This window comes from Rhynchophorus ferrugineus, unplaced genomic scaffold, assembly GCF_030347505.1.
Source record: "Rhynchophorus ferrugineus isolate W39M unplaced genomic scaffold, kcgeb_rfMv2 rfM4, whole genome shotgun sequence".
NCBI lineage: Eukaryota > Metazoa > Arthropoda > Insecta > Coleoptera > Curculionidae > Rhynchophorus > Rhynchophorus ferrugineus.
Genome location: NW_027472583.1, coordinates 14742391 through 14768709, shown reverse-complemented (window position 1 = coordinate 14768709; position 26319 = coordinate 14742391). Strand labels below are relative to the sequence as shown.

General features: G+C 33.1%; 1 protein-coding gene and 1 long non-coding RNA gene across 4 annotated transcripts in view; one reads left to right on the top strand and one right to left on the bottom strand.

Annotated features, from left to right (window-relative positions):
• The window catches only part of robo1 (roundabout guidance receptor 1), a 309799-nt gene that overhangs the window by 201563 nt on the left and 81917 nt on the right, over positions 1–26319 (bottom strand). The gene's annotated exons all lie outside the window — the stretch shown is intronic.
• Positions 14193–16320, top strand: LOC143196695 (uncharacterized). 2 transcript variants are annotated; one of them, XR_013005790.1, is made up of 4 exons: positions 14193–14327; positions 15365–15541; positions 15696–15999; positions 16058–16320. It is a non-coding gene; the product is annotated as an uncharacterized LOC143196695 (long non-coding RNA). The 2 variants fall into 2 exon arrangements; XR_013005789.1 differs by having other exon boundaries at positions 15696–16320.

The window sequence follows — 26319 nt, the reverse complement described above, 5'->3', positions numbered from 1 at the left end:
AGTTGGTCACTCGCCAGTCGGTAGGCTTAATGCTGATGACCGTGGTTCGGAGCCCACGTTAAACTTTAGGTCCAGTCCAGATAAACCCATATTTGGTAAAATGAGACTTTAAAATATATATAAAAAAATAATAATAACAATAAAAATAAATAGTAATATAATTTTGTGACATATACACAAAATTAAATTAGGAACCAAACAAATCTAATTTGTTACTCTTTGTAGTTAGGCTAAATAAGTTTGTGTTTATTTTTATATAGTTATTACAACGATTATTGTGCATATATCTGACATTAAAACGTTTTTTCTCGTGTTAAAAGTCTAAGTTTGATTATAAGTTTTAGTGAGCTCCTTATTTATTTTTTGAAGTCAGTTAAATTTTTTGCCTAGTGCTCCATGGTGTTAAAAATATTTTATTTTCCTCTTTTTAGTGTTAAAGTGTGTGTATTCAATAAATTGCGCAGTTTTTTTATTTAATATTGCAATGGGTACACCAAGTAAAGGTGCAGCTCTTATGAGGAAAAACAGGAAGAAAGGAACAATGATTGAAAATAAGTAACGCTTCAGGCCTCGGGGTCCGCTACATAGCCTAGGAGATTTGACAAATATTTTAACTGAACAACAACAAAAAGTTGTCCCCGACGGGAATCGAACCTGCAACCTCCCTTTAGGAGCTAAACGCTTTAACCATTACATTATAGAAGCAGCTGCTTACAATATTACTACGAGTTATTATATGCTATAGTTAGTTATTGCTTAAAGAGTAAACTGAATGGATTTTGCACAGAACGACTTCAGATTTTCCGTCACATCAGCTCAGCAATAAAATTATACATAAATATCTGATTATTTTAGATATAAAATATGTGGAAACTTTGTACGTGCCTTTGAAATTTGAGAATTTCCCTCGATTTAAGAGACCCAATCTCCTCAACAGATTCTGATTTGATTCCAATGGGGCCACCTCGGAAGTGCACTCTTTCGAATAAAAAATGAATTTTGAAAATCGGCCCACAATTGACGGAGGAATCGGTGAGCATACATTAAAAAAATATATAGCCGAATATAGAACCTCCTCCTTTTTCGACGTCGGTTCAAAATAGAAAGTGTTAACCCATCCGGCGTAGTCTCCAAACGTTCCTTCTCCTGATTACTATTTCTTCCGACCTATCTTAGCAGCGCTTCAGTTATGAAAATACCAAAAAAATGGGTCGATTTGTCTTAAAATAATAGCCTAAAATATATGTCATTCCATCGAGATGTAATCTGTAAATTACCTGAAAGATAGAAAAATGTAGCGGCTGTCGATGGGCAATACTTTCAATAAAATACGGTGTACCGATTTTTCACAATAAACGTTATTTTTTAAAACCAATTTATAAGTCTACATATACAAATCCTTCTTATGAAGATACCAAAAAAAAGTGGACGAATTCGTGGTTAACTTCAAAAGATACATTGCTTTTTCGATATGGCATCATTAAAATTTATAATTTAATTTATAGGCCTAATAATTAATAATATAAAAAAGGCAAGAATCTATTTGGTCTATGTAGAACTTATGCAAAATTTATATAAACAAAGTATGTTTCAATATATATTATAACAATACAAGACAATCCTATCTAAATCATTGATTATTTGTTTTATCATGTACTATATATAGCGCAACATCTTGTTTTAATCCAATAAACTATCAATGTCACAAATACGATATTTTATATGTTAAAGAAGACTTTAATATGTCGTCCCTAACAAATAGTAAGTATAAAAGATCAAATAACAGTTCGAAATTATATGATACAATGAAACAAATCTAATTATTAGTAATTAGGATTATTTCACAATGTGCTGATACTGTAAAAATTATGAGGTTAGGAAAAATATTTCCGATTTTTCTTGATATGTAGTTTTAAAGTAATGTACTTCTAGTCACACTTATTCCATAGAAAATTCTCTATTATACTGCTCTGTATTATCGAATATTATAGTGAAATACTGCTCCAGAAAATGATTTCCGTCATATTTTATATTTTTACTTCTCAAAAGAGAAAAATGTAGCACAAGCTTATTGGAAATTGTGTAGTATTCTTGAAGGTAATATATATTTGCTTGTTTTCATTTCAGAAATTTCGATATTCAAGATGAACCTTGCCTTTGCCAAAAACTGGTGATAAAGTTAATAAAGACTTAAAATTATCTGGAGTCAGATTGGCTATTTTATATCGTGACATCAGCCATAACATTTTTGAACCTTTTATATAGGCCCGGATAAAAAAGAAGTTCCATACTTGAGTTGCAAAGTGGAATATTGTCCGTTTCTATTTGTGAGTCGCTGCTCAAGCCAAACGAAATCGGGCCATTTCTGAAACCACTGAGGAAAACTGGATCAAGTAGAGAAACAATGTATAAAAAAAGGTCACGATCGAAGCTCAGAGAAACTTCATGAGCCCGCATTGATGCGAATGGAGGTTATGTTTAGTGTTTGACGGGATTAGAAAGGAATTGTTTATCATGAGCTGCTCAAAGCTATACAAATCATGAATTCAACTCTATTCTCAACTAAAGCGTTTGCTCAAGTCTCAACTAATGCGACATTTTATTAAAAATAGATCAACAGAAAAGGCGTTGTTTTCTGCGAAAATCTATTGATGGTACTTCCATCAAAAATGCTGTGGAAGCTGTTTGGTTCAGTTCAGTCAATTTTGTGCGTTTTGTGGAACGTATAGCTGTTTGGTTTGACTAGAAAGCTGCTAAAACTTCAGTTTCAAAAACAAGAGCAGTTGAAGGACTAATGTTTGTAAAGTTTAATAATGACAACACTCCAACTGGTACGCGATATTAGATTCCAAAAATTGCTGAAGACAAGTCTGCTTGTACAAAGCCAAAATAATTTACAAATGAGGAATTCGAGGATCAAAATATCAAGGATCCAAGTCAAAAACGATGAAGATTCCGGATGAGTTTGAAAAATTGTTTGGCATGCAACAAGTCGCTTTTGTACCTCTATAGTTAGTAGGAGTTTTTCACAAAATAAGACAGTTGGGTGCCTTATGGACTAAAACAGAAGTCGAAAAGGAACCTGCTGGTAGCTAGCTAAGTGATAAAATAGAAAGATTATTAGGCTATTATACGACAGCTCCAAGCAGAAAAAAATATTTTATAACCGATTAATTGTTGACATCGGACTCAACACTTCAAGTGGAATATTCCTCATTGGTTTATTTCTTTCGTAAAAATTAAAAATTTACTCAAAACGGACTCGAAAATTGTCTAAGAAATGGAAAAAATAATAGACAGCGATGGCAAGAATGAAAATCCGCTCATTCGTCTTATTAAATATTGTAAACGTATGGCGAATCACAAACAAACGAACCGAATTAATTTCTGCTCCCTATCAAATTCTTTAATCCTATATAAATAACTGAATAAACTCAGTATAAAATTTTAATAATTGTTAGCTTTAGTTTAAAATTATTTATTGTGATCTCATGAATCATTATTCTTTTTCAATCGCTTCAGTTTATATTTTAACAAAGGTCATTGACATGCAATTCTATGTTCCGATGTACAAAAACTTATTTTCACATTTACACTCAATCCTACGCACCTATTTTCTATAATCCTCAATTGATATTTACTAAAAAGCGAACAGCATAAAATTCTATTATAAATTACAATGTCATTCCCTTTTTCGCTCTTATATGTTATAAATCTTAACATGTAGAATCCCGCAGTCAACAAAATACACTAAAAAATATATCCAACAAATTAAGTTATCTATTCGAGCATGAAATCAATTCTTCAGTGAGTATTTTTATCAAAAATATTTTTACAAAAACACATTTTATAATAACACTTATTATAGGTACCGTAGTACCATCATTTGCTTCGGTCTTCGCCAAATTACAGTAATGCATTAAAATTGACGTCAACCGGGGTCAACAGATATTTGCACCAAAAAAAATCAAGTTATACGTCGATAGAATAATGGCTTTATCCGAAAAATGGTTAAGAAGATAGAACCATCAACGTAAAATCTTAAAGGGTATTTGAAATCAACCTTTAATGGTATACAGTCATTATTATAAGATCTTTAGTTTCTATTTTACATCTAAGTTTAATGGCTGAAGTTTTCGCTTTATGTAGCTCGGCGCATCCTAGACAGATTTCACACTCAGCACGCGTAACGAGCCGAGAAAACAATACGATAATGTTTACGATACCATTTTAGGAGGTAATAAAGATTAAATATTGCTGTCTTGTCATAAAGACATACTTTTACCGTCAGACAAGGATCGTATTATAACGGAAAGATGTTTTCTTTGACGATATTTTCTTATATTAGTATGTCTGGAGGTAAACGACGCCAACAGGAATTTCAAACTTTTGCTAGAATTTTGTTAAACAAATTAATATTACAGAGAAAAGTGTATAGAGGTATAAAATATTTTTAATAAAAAAATTGAACCGACTTCAAACAATAAATAAGGAATTTACTAAAAATTAAAAAAATAATCAAACATTGATTTTTAACATGAAAAAAAATTTTTAAATAAAATAAAAAGCAAACTGAATGGTTTTTGCGCTGAACGACTTCCAATTTTCCATCACATAAGCTCAGCAATCACATTATACCCAAATATCTGATTATTTTAGGTAAAAGATATGTGAAAACTTTTTATGTGCCTTTGAAACTTGAGCTTTTCTTTTGATTTCCCCCCTTCCCCCCAACAGATCCTTTTCCAATGGGACCATCTCAGAAGGGCACTATTTGAATAAAAAAAGAATTTTCAAACTCGGCCCATAATTGACGGAGAAATTGGCGAATGTACATTAAAAAAAATACACAACCGAACATAGAACCTCCTCCTTTTTCGAAGTCGGTTAAAAATGAGACATGAGATATTCGGATTTTTTTCCTGGTTTCTTTACCACTTTTAACATCGTATATGTTAGATTTCGATTCATTATATATTTAAAAAATCAAATTTGTCATATATGTAGTAACAGGTTGTTCAGGCAGATACTTACCATTTCCACCAATTAATACCGCTGATCAAAATACATGCAGACAACTATCGCCTTTACCACTGCGCCAACCAGGCCAACTGTGTTAGTACTGGTCGATTCTGAATATTTGAATTAATTTAGCACAAAAAAATATATTTCACCTTCCTTTATAATTTCTTTGTCAAGTGGGATATTGCTGGGTTTAACATTATATATGGTGAATTTAAGTTATGTAAAGTCCTTTCATTAATCTGGCAAATGTATTTTGTAAAGATCTAAAATTCGTTTTAAACTCGAACCGGATTCTACAATATTCGATTTGTGTCAGTACTTGAAATATTTTAAAGTCTCCTTTTTATCAACGAGGGTTTATCTGGACTGGACCTACTGTTTAACGTGGGCTCCGAACCACGGTCCTCGGCATTAAGCCTACCGACAGACGACATCTGGTCTTAACCAGCCTGGTTAATGGCGTGATTGGGATCATTTTCATAAAAAAAACATAAATTTACGATCATACCCCAGCAGGATTCGAACCCGTCCTGTCGCCTTTACCACTGCGCCAACCAGGCCAACTGTGTTAGTACTGGTCGACTCTGAATATTTGAATTAATTGAAGCTACTAATAATCCACGTTAAGATTCAGAACCACGAACTTCAGTTATCGATTGGCAAATCATGAAATCTACTAAACACCGACCAAGACGCTTTTGGTACTACGTGGTTTGGTCACCGACGTGATTGTACCGAAATGATTCATCAGTCAGATTTTACACACTTCCCAATAGATAGTGGTCAGAGCGGTTTCCATTCTAACTATTCTGCAAAACTCAATAAACTAGTTCAAGAACAAACTTTTTGAGTCAATTACGTAAATGAAATCGAACAGAAGAAGGTTTTAAAAGCGATTCCAGATACTACTATACTAAATTTGAGAAAAACACACAGCAATATTTCAAAATATCCATTTTAGGACAATTACATTTCATCGCAATTACGTGAAAACCATCCATTTTCGCATTTAACTAACTCAACTTTAATTTCCAGTACTTAAATGTCTCGGTAACGACCGACAAACCAATCAGTGATTTTTACGATAGACCTTGGAGGCATTCTATTTAGCGGTATCAGGAAGGAGTAGTTTATTATCAGCAATTACAACCGAATAAAACAGTTACTCCTAACCGCTATAAACAACCGTTGTTAAAATCGAGCGTAAAAGGACCATCAATATCGGCAGTAACCGGTCAAAAGTAATTCTTCGAGGCAACCACATGTTGCAAAATCGAAGAGGAGACAGATGAAATTAAATCAAAAGAGATGAGAGTAGTTAAGAGATTACAGTTCCCTATGGCCATAAAAAAAGAAGCTTTATAGACTAGTTTTCACATAATTTAAGGGTGTTATCACCGAACATTTGCAATGTGTCCTCATAGAAATACCAAATTACTACCGTATCAGTCATAAACGCAATTTAAGCAATTTATATAATTGGATTTGATTAATAAATATATGAGTACAAGATATATCCAGATTGTTTTGTTCGAATTTATATATATATATCATAACTTTGCAAAAAAAAAACAAATTTTGTACTACGTTCTCTGAAACTCTCTTTCGCTTTACCACTCCTCAGAAATGATTTCCTTATTTTTCTTGCGTGGCTTGTGTCTTTCATGAATTTCTTCGTGTGATACAATATTGATGTATTATATTTTTCATTATATTGTGTCTTTCATGAACTGTAAGTGTCCGCACCAACTGAATTATCTCCATTCTATGAGCTCTTCCTCTGATACAATACTGATGTAACTTCTTATTTCTTTACTTCGCATTCTGCCCACATTTATTACACCTGTGACTTTATTTAGCTTTTACAACACTCTATTTTACAAAACCAAATGTTAGGGCTGGTCTATAAATTGCCTTGCACAGGTATAAATTGGCTTTATGATTGCCAGACAAACCCTACTCTTTGATTTTAGGTCAGGTTTAAAGTATCTTTCAATTAATTGGTACACTTGCTCGATTTTGAGTCTAATCTACTCTACTCTTTGTATGACATGATGTAAAAATCAAGTAAAAATAAAATAGTAGTTATTCAACGCTGTCAAAACAAATTTCTTCAACTAATTAACACTGCTTATCGGTACGTAACCAATGAAAAGCTATATAATGACCGATCTCGAAATCAGAAGGATTTATGAACTCATCTAGGATTTTGCCTTAAAACATGAAATAAGTTTACTAAATCATAGCATCGTGGAAGCATTTTTCTTTATGTTACTGGGCAAGACGCAAAAAATCAGAAAATTGAAGCGAACCAAACCACGCGAACTTATGTAACATATAGAACAGAAATACATACTGAAGTATTTGTATACCACACTTGCTGGTATATTGATGCAAGTACAACAGAATAGTAGTAATATATCAATTTTTAAATTACGATTTTACTAAGTATATCTCTTTTAAGATGTAATTAATTTAAGAAACTTAATACTTCCTTTTTAGTAATGAATTTGTAATTTTGACTTGTTCATTTTCAGGCTTCTATTATTTTCGATTTCTATACTTAGATATTTGAATGCACTACATGTTCTATTTGTACATCCTCAATTTGAATATTAATATATCTAGCTCTATTTATTACGCGTGAATTTATTATCTCTATTTTGTCAAATGGATAATATCGTTCCATTTAATTCTATACATTTTTTATTGATTTTAAATCTGAACTATGAAAATTTCCATCTATAAATTTATAGGCTCTGTGTTTAGAATCATTGCATTGTGCAAGTAAAAATGTACGTAGTAGTATTGAACTCCTTCCCAAAACTTTCTTTAGATGGCGTAAAGTACCTGCCTTAACTAAATTATTTAAGAAACTTAACTTTAAGAAAAGGTATACCTTATTATATTACTTCAGAGAGGTTCAATTTATCAGACCGAATCAGAGAAATATTTCAGCATCTATCTCGATGGTAGATTAAATTAGGAATATAACATTAAACAAGAATTTAAAGACACTAGACTCAAAATTAATCAATTCTACCGGCTGCCCAAAAATCAAAAAGCAATTGCACGAGCAACCTAAAGCTGCCAAAACAAAGATCTATTAATTAACAGGTCAATTGAAAAGTCTCCGGCCTGACACATAGATGGCGCTACTAGAATTAAATCCACTTGTTTTTTAGTTAGCCCTACCCCTCAAAAAATACAGCTTTCGCATCATTAATTTGTGAATTATAACATTTTGAGTGAAGCTAATTTTTCGTTATAGTGAAAAAAATGGATAATAATTAATTTTGCGTGTTGATAAAATATTGATTTCTGAAGGGAGAAATACAGTTGAAGCGAAAACTTGCCATGACGCCGAGTTTCCGCACACTGCCATAGGAAAATCAACCATCTAAGATTGGCATGCTAAGTTTAGATGTGGTGAAATAAGCACCAAAGACGGTGAACGCAGTGGATGCCCAAAAGAGGCTGTTACCGACGAAAACATTTTAAAAATCCACAAAATGATTTTGAATGACCGTAAATTGAAATTGAATGTAATAGCAGACACTCTAAACATATTAAGTGAACCTGTACATCATATCATTCGCGAATATTTGGGTATGAGAAACCTCTGTGCAAAGTGGGTGCCGCGCGAGCTCACTTTTAACTAACAACAACGACGAATTGATGATTCGGAGCGGCGTTTGAAGATGATTAAGCGTAGTAAACCCGAGTTTTTGCGTCGATATGTGACAATGGATGAAACATGGCTCCAGCATTTCACTCCGAAATCCAATTGATAATCATCCGAGTGGACTGAACACGATAAACCCGCTCCAAAGCGTGGGAAAACGCAACAATCGGCTGGCAAGGTTATAGCGTCTGTATTTTGGGATGCGCATGGAATAAATTCATTAACTACCTTGAAAATGAAGGACCATCAACAGCGACTATTATATAGCGTTACTGGACCGTTTGAAGGACGAAATCGTCGAAAAACGGCCGCCTTTGGAAACATAGTGCTGCTTCACCAAGACAATGCACCGTGTCACAAGTTAGTGAAAACGACGGCAAAAATCGATCGACGAAGAGTCGCTATAATTAATGTTGAATAATAATCACCCTTGAAGGGAATAATGTTATTATATTAAAATACCTTTACAAAAAACATGCTGATTTATCACGCATTCATTTTACTTGTTTATTGATCCGAGTACAAATGAAAAGTAGTAACAAATTAATTTATAATTAAGATTGTACTAAGCGTAACTAATAAAAAAGTGTTTTAGTAAAAATATATTTACGATCTGGTAAATGTTATGTTTTGCTACTTGTTCTTGACGGTAGTTTTTATTGCTGTGTTTACAATTGGTAATCCATCTAAAAGCTTATAGTAAATCCCAAGAGATTCTGAGAAAATCGATTTTCACCAGCATAATTTAATGAATAGGTCTGTGCAGCGCGCATATATGATTTATACCCATCCATGCAAGTCCCTACGTAATTTTCAATACAATGTTTTCAATAAAAATCTACGCTAGGTAGTTTTATCTTAGCCTTAAGCTGTTAAAATATGTTTAGCAAATTAGACAATACATAATTATAATATAAAAATATCAAAGGATATCAAGTAACAAATCTGGAAACAAAATAATCGATAAACTCGAATAGCAGGGAGAGGAAAAACTGCACGAGAAAAAAAGCGCTATAGGCGCCGTAATTAAAAATCTAAATCAACAGCCGATAAGATCAGCGACCGTAAACTTACCTTTAATTAATAAAGCGTCTACGCCCGCCGCAATTCCCGCTAATTAATTGCTTTTTGCGGCTGGAATGGACAAACAACCTGACTGAAGGCGCGCTGGTATCAGTTAAACAATAGTCGCTCGGAAAGGCCGATTTTCGGTTGAAATAACGACACGAGAAACCCCGTTAAATTATTTCATATTCAGATGGTTTCTGTCACATTTTTTGTAATGAAAAATGTTTTTAATTTTGCATATATTGTACACATTATTTATTACTCAAAAAAGAATCGATCAAAAAACACATGTTATTATTTTTGCAAATATATCAATCGTCTTCGGTAGATAAGTCAGAAAAAATACAACTGACAGTGTTTAAGGCAACTGGAAGTGCCTTAAATTCTTACTTATGAGTTCGAATCGCAATGTATGGATGTACCATATGTTGGAACTGTAACTATAAATATCTCTAGGCAATAGTGTAAAATCCGACAAGGACCATCCAGACACCTAGGTCTCCACTTGGACCGACGTTTCGGTAGGCATTCCCAAATCCAGAAAGCAATCCAGAAAATTTAGGGGACATCAAACCTGCTTTCTTCTTTGATCTGCCCTAATAGCAGGTTCCCCATTTCCAAGAAATACTCATTTTACAAGATGTTAATCCAGTCCGTACTATGTATCCACTGTCTACTTCAAGTTTGTTTGACCCAACCAGGTAAAACGGCTTCAAGTTTTCCATAATAAGCTCCTCACGAAAATATTAATTCATATAAAACTCACACTCCAAAAATCAAACACTTCATACCACAATCCTTCCACAAACAATGACTCGGTTCAAGTTTCTCTGAAAATGCGCTTGTTCTCGATATGGTCGACATGCTGGGAGCTTAGCAACGCGTCACCGATAATCTCCCCTTTTCCCTGGCTGTACGACCTCATCCGTCGCTGCAGTCATAACTTTTGCCCTATACTACCGCAGCCAGTCGTGTGTTAACTCAAGTTAGTTTCACTATCTGTTATGTCGCCGAGTCCTCGTGCCTAATAACCGGAAATTGCTGGACATTTCCCGGTTTCTGTAGCTTTGATTTTTGAGAAAATCACAGCCGAGATGCATGAATTGGAGGATCGTTGAACTAAATATACTGAAGATCAATTAAATTGTACTCAAAAATAGAGACATTTTTACGGTATATATTATATATGGAAAACGTTCAGTAGAAATTGAAAGAACAGAAATAGAAAAAATAAAACTAAAAATATATATATTAAATTTTACAAATATCTTCTAACATGATGAAAATAAAAGCAAGTGTGCCACAGAGAAATGTATTGGTACCAGTCCTTTATCTGCTATACACTCGGGACTTGCTTACACATAATGAAAATGTTGTTGCTACATTTATAGATTACAGTACAATCCCAGCCATTGGGGATAACAACACTGAATCGACCGAAAATTACAAACAGCTATTGCCGAAATACGATGCTGTACAGATAAGTGGCGCATCAAAATAAATCAAAATGAAGCAGTATATATTGATTTAATCAACAACTGAAACAAGCACAAGCCACTTTATAAAAAACAACATGGGGCTCCGTACGGAAATATAGTCAAATATCTTGGCATGACATTTGATGTTAAATTCAGGTGGAAGACACAGGGTTAAGAAAAAATGTGAAGAGCTCAAGCTAAAACAAAAAAAGGTACTGGTAGATACTCAGCCCTATTAGTATATAACAAGCTTTTTCTTTACGAATAAGTCTTGAAACCAATATAGACGTACGGTCTTCAACTCTGAGGTTTTACCAGCAAAAGCGATAGAACTAACACACAAATATTCCAAAACAAGATTATATGAGGTATTGTTGATGCTCCATGGTACATTCGTAACGACAATCTGCATAAGGACCTGAAGGTAGAAGTTGTCGATAACATTATCAAGGATTATGCTCAAAGACATGAATAGGAGCTCCTTCACCACATCAATGTTGAGATTTTCCAGCTCCTAGATAATGATGGCTTTGTCTCAAGATTAAAAAGAGTAAAACCGTTTGATCTACATGATAAATATCTTATTAGTGTCAATTGTACTAAATTGCTATAATAAATAATGAAATAATATATTATCGCAAATATAAATTTCTTTTTCCATTTTCGTTTCACTTCTGCGAACTTATTAAATGCCCTTTTACAAACTTATTTATATGTAGAAACACAAACCGTAAATAGCACGCGTTTAGTTTATATAAAACAGCTTTTCTACATGGCATCGTGCAGACCGACTAGAATTACAAAGGCCATCAAAGCGAGACGTACCACCACTTAAAGCATTTTATTACTTCGGCAACATCCAGTATTACCTAACAGAGAAAAGTCTGTTTACAAGCCGGACAAAGTAAACGAGTTAAAATGATCAGGATTAGAGCTTAATAGCGTCCCCGGAGGATGATTTTGATAAAAGTAACATTCAAAACAAAAAAAGAACTACAAACGCTCCGTACCGTTTCCTTCCATTATTCAGGTGTAGTTGGAACATTCCGACACGTAAACAACTCCTGGTGTCAACGAGACAAACCATTACGGCGACAAATAACAACGATTATAACACTTTAATATATCGACGACACGCAACTGTATCAGGCAACTTTTTTCTGCGGTAAAATAGCGTTTTTAATAAAAATAAGAGCCACTTTGTATAATACTGTGGCTATGATCACTCATGCGTCATACTCTTTTTATCGTATGGCCGACACCGCCGACTTGATGGTTTAACGCTATTGCAATATATTCTTAACTTATGTACTTTACATTAGTTAAATTCAAGAAAAATGTGATCAAGAAATAGTGAGATCTAAATTGGATTAATTTTATTTTTTCGTAAAGTTTATCGTATTAATTTCGTTTCTAAGAAATACTGAAAGTCTTTTCTGTCGTCTAGGTCTTTCAAAATCTTTTGTTAACTGCCAGATTCACCACTAATTTTGTTTTGAAAAATTTGTGTTTTATTTGGATTATAGTGAATAGTTCTTTTTGTATAACCAATACATTTTTTTATACTACAACTTATATTTTTTATTATCTTTTTCTATTCTCATTCTAATACCATAAGATGGCCCTACTTGAATTAAATCCATATGTTTTTTAGCTAGACCTAAGGCTAAAAAGATGCGTGTATAAATTTGACAGCTGTCGGATTATTAATTTGTGAATTATAGCATTTTGAGTGAAGGAACTTTTGTTATTGTGAAAAAAATGGATGAAAAGGAACTTCGCGTGTTGCTTATAAAAAACTAAATTAATTAATTAAATAAAATATTGTTTCTTGAAGGGAAAAAATATAGTTGAAGCAAAAACCTGGCTTGATGCCGAGTTTCCTGCCCCAGGAAAATCAACCATCAAAGATTGGTATGTTAAGTTTAGACGTGGTGAAATGAGCACAGTGGACGTCCAAAAGAGATTGTTAGCGACGAACACATTAAAAAAATCCACAAAATGATTTTGAATGATCGTAATTGAATAAAATTGCAGATACTCTAAAGATATCAACTGAACATGTAACCATATCATTCACGAATATTTGGGTGTGAGAAAACTCACGACTAGTTGATGATTCGTAGCAGTGTTTGAAGATGATCAAGCGTATTAAACCAGAGTTTTTGCGTCGATATGTGACAATGGATGATCATGGCTCCATAATTTCACTCCGAAGTCCAATCGACAGTCATCCGAGTGGACTGCACACGATGAACCGACTCCAAAGCGTGGGAAAACGCAACAGTCGGGTGGCAATGTTATGGCGTCTGTATTTTGGGATACGAATGGAATAATTTTCATTGACTACCTTAAAAAAGGAAGGGCCATCAACAGCGACTATTATATAGTGTTATAGAAACGTTTCAGTGACAAAATCGCCGAAAAACAGCTGCATTTCATGAAAAAGAAAGCCGCTTCACTAAGACAATACACCGTGTCACAAGTCAGTGAAAACGATGGCAAAAATCCATGAATTGGGCTTCGAATTGCTTCCTCATCCACCGTATTCTATAGATCTGGTCCCCAGCGACTATTTCCTGTTCTCAGATCTCAATAGAATGTTCGCTGGGAAGAAATTTTCGTCGAATGAAGAGGTGATAGCCGAAACAGAGGCATATTTTGAAGCAACGAGGGTCGCTAGAATCAGTGTATCATCCTTGAAGGGAATTATGTTGAATAAAAAACTAATTTTGCCAAAAAAAATGTGTTTTACTATGGTAGGCCGGGGACTTTTCAATTGACCTGTTGTAATGCAAATATAAAATAATATGTAAGGTAATTTCAAACAATAACTAATAAAATTAAAAATATATTTAAATTACGCAGTGTACAGTGGTATAAATTCCTCTCCTACTCTATTGTCGTAAGTTGCACGGCAAGGCCAGTATCAGTAGAAAACATCGACGTTTACAAAGGCTCGGCGCGCATACCTAATGAAAATTTGCCGAAACAAAGCATGAAAACTGCCATTAGGTAGCCAGATAAAGAACAGGGATGCTCGGCGAACTTATTAGAAACCAGTACGAGAGGTAATTAAATTTTCGCGAAAATTTATAGTCCGGCTCTGCCGTTAATTGGATGCTATTCCCGCGATCCACGTGGATTTTCCCGTGTTCGGTAGCGATTTTCCGCCGGCTCTGGCTGGTCTTTAACGGAAATATCCCGCTTCTCCTTTATTTCATCGGAAAAATATGGCAATTATGTTGCTGTTTTACGACGGAAATTATAACTAGATTTGGTAGTGAAAGCGGTAAATTAGGGCAACGTGCGAATGACTTGGAAAGAAATACCGTTTAAAAGGGTTTACAAGAGCTGATATATTTCAATTTATGTCCGAAAAATATACTCCCTATTTCGGGTTATTTTTCTCTAAGTTCCATTTGAATTTTGCTGGGTTTTGATTAAAAATTAAAATATCAAGTGTGAAAATAAGTTTTGACGTTTTTAGGTTAGGGTTCCAAGTCTTCACCTGCTCTACCACCTATGTTCACTGGATATTATTTCTTTTAATTACCACTTGTTTCTTATATCATATTACATGAACATATCAAAACACAAGACAAATTATATATTGCCTTAAATAAATACATTCGGCTGATGCAGAAACCATATGATGCCAGAAATATATAAAATAATGCCTATCGATTAATAACATTTAAAGTAAAATGTAATATTCAGTTCCTTAATAATAAACGCTCAACTCTTGATAAAAATAATTACAGTGAGTTCAACAATGTTCTCCCAACAAAAACAATAATTTTATAAGTATAAAAATGTTATATTATTCATATGTCATATTATAAATTAATATGTTATTTTTAATATTTAGGATAGGCTTGATGATTAAATTTGAATGTATGTTTTATGACAATTATTTACTCGGAATAAAAGTTATTTCTGAAAAAATAGATTTTAGTAAAACATTTACCTTTAAACTAGTATGTATATTAAATGCGTGCTAAAACTCTCCAATCTCTGCGTGACAGTTATTTTGGTAGTGATGGGTGCTTTGTATGGGTACAGGTGTTGTTTATACATTATTTTAATAACTTTGTGTTATACGTAGAGACATGGTTTGAGGTTCCCTAAAGTAATTATAAATCGGTAAAAACTCCAATCCAGTTGTGTATTTTCAGAATAAAGGCAGAAAAATGAGAAGAAAATTTATTTAATCTACGAAAGGTACGAACCAGTCGGTTTAGTTTGAGCATCGGTAATTGATTGCTGTGAAGATCGTCCTAATGTAAGTATTTATTATTGTAGCTATCTTTAATTATGTCTAAAATGATTTTTAAACGTTGTATCAACATAAATACCATTATTTTTAAAATTTAAGGTTAGAAATCATTTGTTTAGTTTATTGTGTATTAGACTTAATAATTTTATTCTTTTTCCAGTTACCAAATAACGTGGAAAATTATATTCAATATAATGTGATAGATTTCGTAGAAATGTACATGAAGTCAGCCTATATTCCTGCAAGATTTGCATGCTAACCAGATGGAAAAAATGGGCTCCTAACTGAATATTCACTACTGTCCACTACTGACCTTATATTTTCAAAATACAAAGAAAAATATTAATTAAATATTGTCTTCAACAAGTGGCAATCAAATCCCATCAAGGTTAGATTACAAATAGCTGATATTAAATATCTGGTTTCTTGTATGTCAAATAGCTCGATGAGCCTTATTTAACAAGGTTAAGGATAAGTGATACAATTTTGATTGAACAATGTGATTTTTTCAAGTCTTTGCAGATTGGTACATATATGTTATGGCAGACAGAAGTTTCAAATATTTAGTTTTCAAACAATACTTATGTTTAGATAATGAAGTGACCAAATGTCAATGAAATTCAGTAAAATAAAAGGAACTAAGCAGAAATCTAGTTTCAGGAATTCATAGTAGGATTTTAATATGTTAATTTATAGAACACTTTTAAACATATATTTTGTAAAGTACCTGATCAAAGATTGCAATTGCATGTGTATAAATGTTAAAATATAATTTTAAAATTTCATTTTGTCCAATTTATTTACGGAAAGGAAATATGGTACAATACCGTATACATTTTTTTGTTCCACAGAGCTGCTACAAGTTTAAGAAAATCACATCCATCATCAAATTTAAATTCTTTTGTCTTGTAACTATGTAAAATTAATATTTTGGTAGTACTATCAAATATATTTGCGTCGGTATCTTAAATTATCATCAATATTTTTCAGCAGACTTAACTAATTTAATTGATATATAGTATAATTTTTTAATTGAAATTTAGTTTGCTTTTAATAGTTCTTTACAGTCCTTTTCTGATCACTTCTAACTTCGGAGGCGCAGTTGCCTCAACATTTAATAAAGTAGAGTTCTATTTATCATCTTTATTAAGAACTTTGAGAACTACAGTTTCATAAAAGTCACTCTTAGCAGAGATTGATGATGAAAACCTTTGGAGTTAATGGAATACTTAAAGGTCTAGTTCGAAGATAATGCAAAAACTTACTTTTCCATCTGTGAATCGATCTATAATTTTTAATAACAGCTTTTATTATAAATATATTATTTTAACATTGCTTTGTTTTCTTAATGTTGCAATTTTGTACATGCTATTATCTGTTTTTACCTCATTTTATAATCATATTAAGCCAAAACATCATAGGTTGCTAATAGAACTCTTTTGCCTTTCTTGGGGTTGATTTCTGTAGAATTCCTTAACATTTTGTCGGAAATATGCAATAATTCGATCATCGTATTGGTTAAATTGAGACTTTTCAAATGAAAACATTATATTAGATAATGTTATGTAAATATTTATAAATTCAATGAGAGCTGTTGAATAAAACATAGTAAATACTGCGAAATATTCGAAATTCATACCTTTAGCTTGATATGGTTGGTATTTTCGACAACAGCAATGTATATGCATATATGCAGTTTTTATAGTATAACAGTTTCTAGGTATGATTTGTGATTTTTCGAAACGTTCTGATTTCAATATGATAAGACTAATTCATGGTATTCCCAGTGTTAGTTTATACTGTAAATGCTTTTAATGAAACTGCTTGTTATTTTCAGAATAATGAATAAATTGTAATATTGTGCAATAATGAAAAAAATGTTGTTGCGGCAAACATTGTTGAAGATTTATAGCGGCTTGATAAGCGCTATTAAAACATCGGTTATACTTTCGTACTATAGCGATGAACGCGAAGATCGACAGTTTTTTCGTTGTATATAAAAATGTTCGCAAATAGTTTAGAAGAACAATGAAAAAAATCATGTTTAATTTTTTTTTTTCGGAAGTATATTTAGAGCAACTGAAACAAATTAAAAATTATTTCCTACTGTACGTCTGAATGTATATTCAAATCGTCAGCTGAGTGGGCAATAGTTGATAAGTCATTCAGAGAAGGTGACCAAAAATAAATCTTTCCACCGGAATATTGTAACGTATCTTGAATAAGAGTGTATTAAAGAAAAAGTTGAATGCAGCAAATTTTTGAAAAATGCGATTATAAAAAATATTAATTAATAGTATTAGTTTTAAGTAAAGTCAAGTGTATATTAAATTTGGACAACTTGGTGGCCTGAAATAATTTACGAAGGTCATTAATTGATGACCAGCGGGAAGTGAAGTGGCTCAATCTTGTTGAAAAAATGTGTCTCTGTTATGCCACTATGGTTATATACATTCTAATCATAAGGCAATACAATAAAGTCGATATGTTAATCATATAACAATATACTGACACTTGGCTACATACTGTTGCAAGTTTAAATAGTTTGTCGTTTTTCAGAAATAAATAGGTTCTTGCTACATGAAAAATTTTGGGTAATTTATGAATATAACATTTTCAAATCATCTGGGATCTTTCAATCTTGTGGGAGTTATAGGAAATATTCTATGTGTGTATGATAATTTTGAAGAGATTGTTTCATTTTTCCAACAATGATGAACTTTACATTTTTGATTAATAAAAACTGAAATGGAGACTTTCATTTGGTTGTGGATTATCTATACCAAACAAAATCCAAATGTTTAAAGGGGATTGGAACGAGAAGTTTCTTATTAGATGCTTACCTGTATTCTGATCATTTGTTCATTTTTAAGTCATTTATTGACTTGATTTGATTTGAATTCGATTTAAAATTGGTACAATATAACAGGTCAATAGAAAAGTCCCCGGCCTGACACATAGATGGCGCTACTAGAATTAAATCCATGTCTTTTAGTTAGCCATAAGCCTCAAAAGATGCGTGTATAAATTTGACAGTTTTCGGATCATTAGTTTGTGAATTATAATATTTTGAGTGAAGCAACTTTTGTTATTGTGAAAAAATGGATAAAAAGAAATTTCGTGTATTGATAAAATATTGCTTTTTGAAGGGAAAAAATAAAGTTGAAGCAAAAACTTGGCTTGGTATCGAGTTTCCGGATACTGCCCCAGGAAAATCAACCATCAAGGATTAGTATGTTAAGTTTAGTTGGTGATATGAGCACCGAAGACTCACCGTCGCGCAGTGGACGCCCAAAAGTGATTGTTATCGACGAAAACATTAAAAATATCCACCAAGTTATTTTAAATGACCGTAAATTGAAATTGAATGAAATAGCAGACTTTCTAAATATATCAACTAAACGTGTACATCATATCATTCACGAATATTTGGGTATGATAAAGCTCTGTGCAAATTCACTGCGAGAACTCACTTTTCACCAAAAACAACGACGAGTTGATGATTCGGAGCAGTGTTTGAAGATGATCAAGCGTAATTAACCCCGGTTTTTGCGTTGATATGTGACAATGGATGAAACATGGCCCCATCATTTCACTCCGTAGTCCAATCGACAGTCATCTGAGTGGACTGCACACGATGAACGCGCTCCAAAGCGTGGGAAAATGCAACAGTCGGCTGGCAAGGTTATGGCGTCTGTATTTTGGGATGCGCATGGAATAATTTTCATTGACTAACTTGAAAAAGGAAGAACCATCAATAGCGACTATTACATTGCGTTATTGGACCGTTTGAAGGACGAAATCGTCGAAAAACGGCTGCATTTGAATAAAAAGAAAGTAATGTTTCACCAAGATAATGCACCGTGTCAAAAATCCATGAATTGGTCTATATAGATCTGCCCCCAGCGACTATTTCCTGTCCTTAGATCTCAAAAGAATGCTTGCTGGGAAGAAATTTTCATCGAATGAAGAGGTGATTGACTAAACTAAGGCCTATTTTGAAGCAAATGATAAATCGTACTATAAAAATAATATCAAAAAATTGGAGGGTCGCTATAATGAATGTATTACTCTTGACGGGAAGTATGTTGAATAAAAAAAACTAATTTTGCCAAAAAAATGTGTAGGCCGGGGACTCAATTGACATGTTATATTAATCAAAATATTTTTCTTCAGTTTTATTTCCCATCTGTCTTGCAATATGACGATACCGTCGTGAAATAATTATGTTGGCTTAATAATGATCACGTGTTGGAAAGTAATGAAACGACGATGATTCAATCAATTCATGTTGTAGCCATTTTATTTCCTTTTAAATAATCCCCATCGCATACAGACGTCTGAAAGTTCATTGAGAATTTGAGCTGCCTTTTCGTCTGAGAACTCTTGTTATTCAATGTTTTTGATTTGTTTTGACCATTTGATTGATCAGTACCACAATTATTAAATAATCGAAACCATAGCCGACAATTTGAATATGACGGAGCGGCTTCCCCATAAGTTTCTAAGAGTATTCGATGGACTTCGGTAACGCGTTTCTTCAAATCAATCAAGAAAAGTAATTAATGTTGAAAATACAATAAACGTGTCATGATTAAAGTCCTAATACACTAAATTAAACTGTCATTTTATGTAGAGAAATGTCATAGTCATCGAATTTAATAGTTAGGTTAGGTTGCGTGATGGTATGGTAATAAAAAGCTGTCCGAAAGAGTTCGTTATTGACAATACTTTACCTGAAAACTTATGTTTCCAAAAGAAGTCAGGGAGAACTTTTGCATTCATCTTCAGTTTTTTCAGTTTTTTTTTTGAAATCGTGAAAGTTGTGAAAAGAAAAGTCAACATTATTTTTCTTTTATTATTCCTTAACTTCGGTTCCCTTATCTCCTCCAAGATAAACGGTTGCTTGATATTTATTTGATGCAATCCCAAAAATTAATTAAAAAAGTTAAATTCATCCACCGAACTGGGTTACCGTTTATAATTTCGTAATTAAACGGGGGAACGGAGGGGAGGTGATTACGTTGCGAAACACCGAACACAGTTTGCAGAATGTTGTAATAACAGAAAAGGAGACACGCGGGCTTTTAATGTGGAAATCGATGTTTCCCACCAGCGGAAACCCCCCAAGTGATATATTAATTAACGTTTGTTGGGACGGGACCGGTGGAAGAACAAAATCCGCCGGTGCTAATTTGGAAGAGCGGCACCGGAGATTGATGAAAAGACGCGGGATCCATAAATTACCCGACAACGGTCGGGACGGCAGCCGAATTTAATCGCCCCAAAATGCCGTTTGTTCGTTTTCGTCACGTGTCACGCGTCGGGGACACGTGACGCGACGTATCAAATTTTCCACCTACCCCGAGGAGAGACGGCTAGCGTGAGCGGGTGCGGGAGAACGAGGTCACAACATTGGGGTGGATGATAATTCAGCACCGAGGGCAAATTGATCAAAAAGCCATTATATTTATTTTCAATATACACGACGCGATGAAGCATTTTCGTCCTTAAGTCAATTCGTTCTGATTATATGGAGGGTGGAGGACAGGTTTTTTTCGTATGATACATAAATCACCATAATAGGTCGACAGGAAAGTACTCATACTGAATAATATCATAATATAATATAATAATATTTTATATTATATAGCCCTTCGAATAAAACAGCCAATGTGCTTCATAGATGACTTCAGTGGTTGCCGAAAATGCATTCGAAGACTGGAAACAGTACTGCAATATTCCTGGACGTCTCAAATGCTTTTAGGACCGGGTATGACATTTGGGATTAATCTACAAAATGAGCAAATTTCTACCGCGGAATTACTGTCGACTGCTGGAATCATATCTTTTCGCAATAATATTTAGTCTCTATTTGCAACACTTAAACCTATTTCGGCTGAAGTTCCTCAGGGTAGTAACTTGGAAGCACTCCTGTATATGCTCTATAGTGCTGATATTTCAACAACAAAATCCTTATCTCTGTTTAAAGCTGTAAAATAAGTACAAATAGCAGTCAACATAATCTACAAATGGACTACAGACTGGAAAATACAGCTTAATACCAACAAACCTTTTTGGAGGCATAGCCAAATGTAGACCTAGACGTTTTTATACTACAATTCATATAATAATAGGTGTTTAGAATAAATTAATGGTTGTGCTAGGAAACTAGACTTACTTAGAATTAATTAGAAAAAACAATTTCCAGAAAGTCCTGAATGTAATGGCTCGGGAGGTTTTACCAAAGACACGAATCTAACTTGGCAACTAGCGCAAATTAATCCACGGGCTTCAACCTAAATATCTTGCAATGGGGATTTAGCGCAACATTTCTGCGTTATTCATTTAACATCGATTCCGTTCAACTACATTTCGATTCGTCACTTTGGCTTGCTCGTATATATCTGCAATCCAAGTTGGTACATCTAAATGGCAGTATTTTGAAGAACCAAATTTAAGTGAAGAAAAACATTGATTTCCTTAATGTTTCTATATAACCATGAATACCGTTTAATATAAGGTGTGAACAAAAACTCACCCTTACAAACAAACTCAAAACTGGATAAACGTTTAGATTTAATGATCTATACACTAAGAAGCTAACATAGAATAAAGAAATTTAGAAGTGAAAGTTATAAGGAAAAACCGGGTCCCACGTTTAAGCTTTTCGGAATCCCCGTTACGCGGCCAAATGTAAATGAAAAATGCAACAGCTATATGTGTGTTTCTCTCTCGTTGGGCCCCGGTATTATGAATTCTAACAGAAGTAGTTAACGGCCATTTTTAGGTGATATAATTTGTGTTGTTTATTTACGTCAAGTTTTTCGGTATGTGTTTTTATATATATTTGACAATTACTTCAGATTATTCTATGTATTTTAATTTATTAGTGTAATGAAAAAGGGGATTCCTACTTGTAATTTAAATAGTAAGTATTTTGTTAAATAGTAATGATTTACTGCATTGAAATAATTAAGCAATATTTATTGAGATTCTTTACCTTTACTACAAGACAAGGAAAATATGCCCCCAATGGCAATATTACAATCCCATAAGTTTTTTGAGGCTGATAGCGTCGTTTCAGGTTGGATGAAAAACTAATGGCTTTATCCTTATTAAAATGCAGTTGCAGAGGATATAAACTGTTATCGAAGATCTTCTGCTTGCCTTGTAGAAGAACATTAATGTAGATATTGAATAAGGTTCCTTTTTGCTGATGGAGTAGTAACCTCTAATTTTGGTGGTTAGTTCAGAAACTTGACTGTATAGACCGAACTGCAGTTGTCATATTTGATAAAATGTACCTCAATTTAGGTAGGTTGTTAATTTAGTTGATTTTAGAAAATAACACAATAGAACCATTAATAGTTATATTATCTTATTTTAATGTTGGTTTAAATATTAGAGAGAAGATAATATCAGTAGACTACGTGTTTTGGGTAGTGGAGATATCTCTATGATTATAATTAATGTAATTGTAATATATCAATAAAATATATTTAAATACATTTATTTTTTTATTTTACCAGTAAAATTAAAAGAATTTTTCAAGAATTTCCTGCTAAAATTTTTTACTATACATTTTTAAATTTTCCGCTCAAATTTTTTAAATTCCCGCTAAACATTTTTAAATTTCCCGCCGTAACTAACTGTCATACGGCGCATGCGTAAGCGCCCTCACACGGGATATAGGAGATACCCCTCTAAGTTTCTTTATTCTATGGAAGCTAATAAATATATTTTTCATCCATACATGCCGACTGATACAGCTGTTAAACGACATTTGTCAGACTGTCACTGTAAAAATATCAAACGCGCGAAGTTTAAATTTTCCTATTTTCTGCGCAATTTGCTTAATTTTTTTCCCGCAAGAACCTTTTATAATGTATTGAAAAACTCAAATTATAAGGTTCAATAGAAATTAATTTATGTATATATGGATAAACTTGTTTAAAATATTTATTCCTGCACTTGTAAATCTCTTCCTTCTCTTTTTGCCTTTGATTGAGTGTCTTAATTTAGTTAGTAGCACATGTTAAATTTTAAAACATCCCTTCATATTATAAGATTTAAAAGTAAAAACTTTTCTGTTTATTTTCTTTAATTATTTCTAATTAAAAATTGTTTTTTTAATTTGTTAAAAATTCTTTTGTAGAAACCTTGTCCTGACAATACCGAACAAAACGAAAAAGAATTATCCAATTTGGTACAGCAGATCTGTAAATACATTTCGGCGATTTATTTCTATTTCCATACAAATTATCATGAAAAAAGACTTACTCAACTCGTAATGGTTTGTCATATTAATTCCGTCCCCTTACCTGAAAAATAAAAAAGAAAATTATTAACATTGTAAAAATAATTTATGAATGTAATGTAAATTTGAACGTTAACAGAAATAGGTAAACCACATAAACAAAAAAATGTATGTGCAAACAGAGTAGTAGTTATTTTCGATTTTCCATTTTGCCGGTGGATAGACTACCGTCGCGACGCGCATTCGGCGACATTTTTTTTCGTCCGTTTTGTCCATTAAACTGCCGCCAGCAACGTTTCGCATGCTTGGACGCCATTAGGGCCTCGTTACCATCCGGCTACGTGTTTATTAGCGACTGCAACGGGGCGGGGCCGGAGCCCCAATTGACCTGTCCAATCGTAAATTCATTAGTCGCCGGCATTTATTGCTGCATTACCGCCGGTAACTCCATTACAGGAGTCTGCAGGACCGACTGCGAACCGGGTGGTACGTCATCCCCGCGCCCCGGACGTTTCGGTCGATTTGGCAACGTGGCAAATTTGAATTAATGAGATTTTTGTCCCTTTTAGAGCTACGGTGAGCCCGTTACCGTTCGTAATAAAATCGGTCTGGATTTCAAAACTAATTGCACTATTGTTACGATCGAAAAATTACGCGATCCGATTAGATTTAACGGCGATAAAAACAGATCTCGATTGGACGTTTAATAGAACATTTCTCTACTCTGATTGAAATACCAATAGAGCTTTATATTTGTATCATGAGCATTCAAATTCTAAATAACCTACTATAGTAAAACACATTTTTTTAGCAAAATTAGTTTTTTTTTATTCAACATAATTCCAACTTTTCGATACAATTTTTGTAGTACGATTTGTCCTTTGTTTCAATGTAGGCTTCAGTTTCGGCGATCACCTCTTCATTCGACGAAAATTTCTTCCCAGCGAGTATTCTTTTGAGACCTGAGAACAGGAAATAGTCGCTGGGAGTCAGATCTGGAGAATGGTGGATGGATGGATTTTTTCCATCGTTTTCACTGACTTGCAGTCTTTGGGGGGTCTTGGCGAAGCAGTACTTTCTTTTCTCAAATACGGCCGTTTTTCGGCAATTTCGTGCTTCAAGCGGTCCAATAACAATATGCAATATATCTGTTGATGGTCCTTCCTTTTTCAAGGTAGATAATGAACATTATTCCTTGCCAGCCGACTTTTGCTTTTTCCCACGCTTTGAAGAGGGTTTATAGTGTGAAGTCCACTCGGATGACTGTCGATTCGATTGGATTGGAATACCCAAATATTCGTGAATGATATGATATACACGTTCAGTTGATATCTTTAGAGCGTCTGCTATTTCATTCAATTTCAATTTACGGTCATTCAAAATCATTTTGTTGATTTTTTTAATGTTTTCGTCGGTAACAATCACTTTTGGGCGTCCACTGTGTTCACCGTCTTCGGTGCTCGTTTCACCAACTAAACTTAACATACTAATCCTTGATGGTTGATTTTCCTGGGGCAGTGTCCGGAAATTCGACATCAAGCCAAGTTTTTGCTTCAACTGTATTTTTTCCCTTCAAAAAGCAATATTTTATCAACTCGCGAAATTCATTCATTTTTTTCACAATAACAAAATCTGCTTCACTCAAAATGCTATAATTCACAAAATAATGATCCGAAAGCTGTCAAATTTATACACGCATCTTTTGAAGGTTAGGGCTAACTAAAAAACATATGGATTTAATTCTAGTAGCGCCATCTATGTGTCCCGCCGGGGACTTTTAAACTGACCTGTTATAACAGAACAATAATAATAAATTAATTTATAAATTGAGGTGCGCATATATAATGTAAAATATACTTAATTAAAAAAACTTTCTCTGAGATATTTATTGGAAAACTATTATGTATTAAGCAGACAATGATCAAATTATATATTTAAATTGTATTAATAGAATTAAATATATCTATTTATATTAATTAGAAGAATCATAATACCACAAATAATATTATATATGTCTGGGATGCACGCTCCTCTAAATTGATTCACTGACAGTATCACGTAAAATTAAGACTGATATGTGATAATACCATGACCATTGGAAGCATGAAATATAATACCGGGGACTCTTACACCAATATCGGCTCTAAATTATAGGGATAGTGGTAAATTAGGTAAAATGAGCCAGTGTCATGGAAGGGAATCAAGGGGAGTCAATTGAAGGGTATTGTGTTTCATAATTGGTGAAATATAATGTACATTTGCTACTTAAATATATTAAATTTTTGATTTATATATATATATATATATATATATATATATATATATATAAATTGTATATATATCATTATTGTATATAATTGTATGTATATCATATAAGCAAATCAATATTTAGAAGAACTATCAAAAGCATTAATATACATATTATGTAAAACTACTGAAAATTTAGTCATATAAAACATTTGCATTTTCAAAGTATTTTAAGATTTTAATTATCTATTTTCTGTGAATTGTGCTTAAATACAAC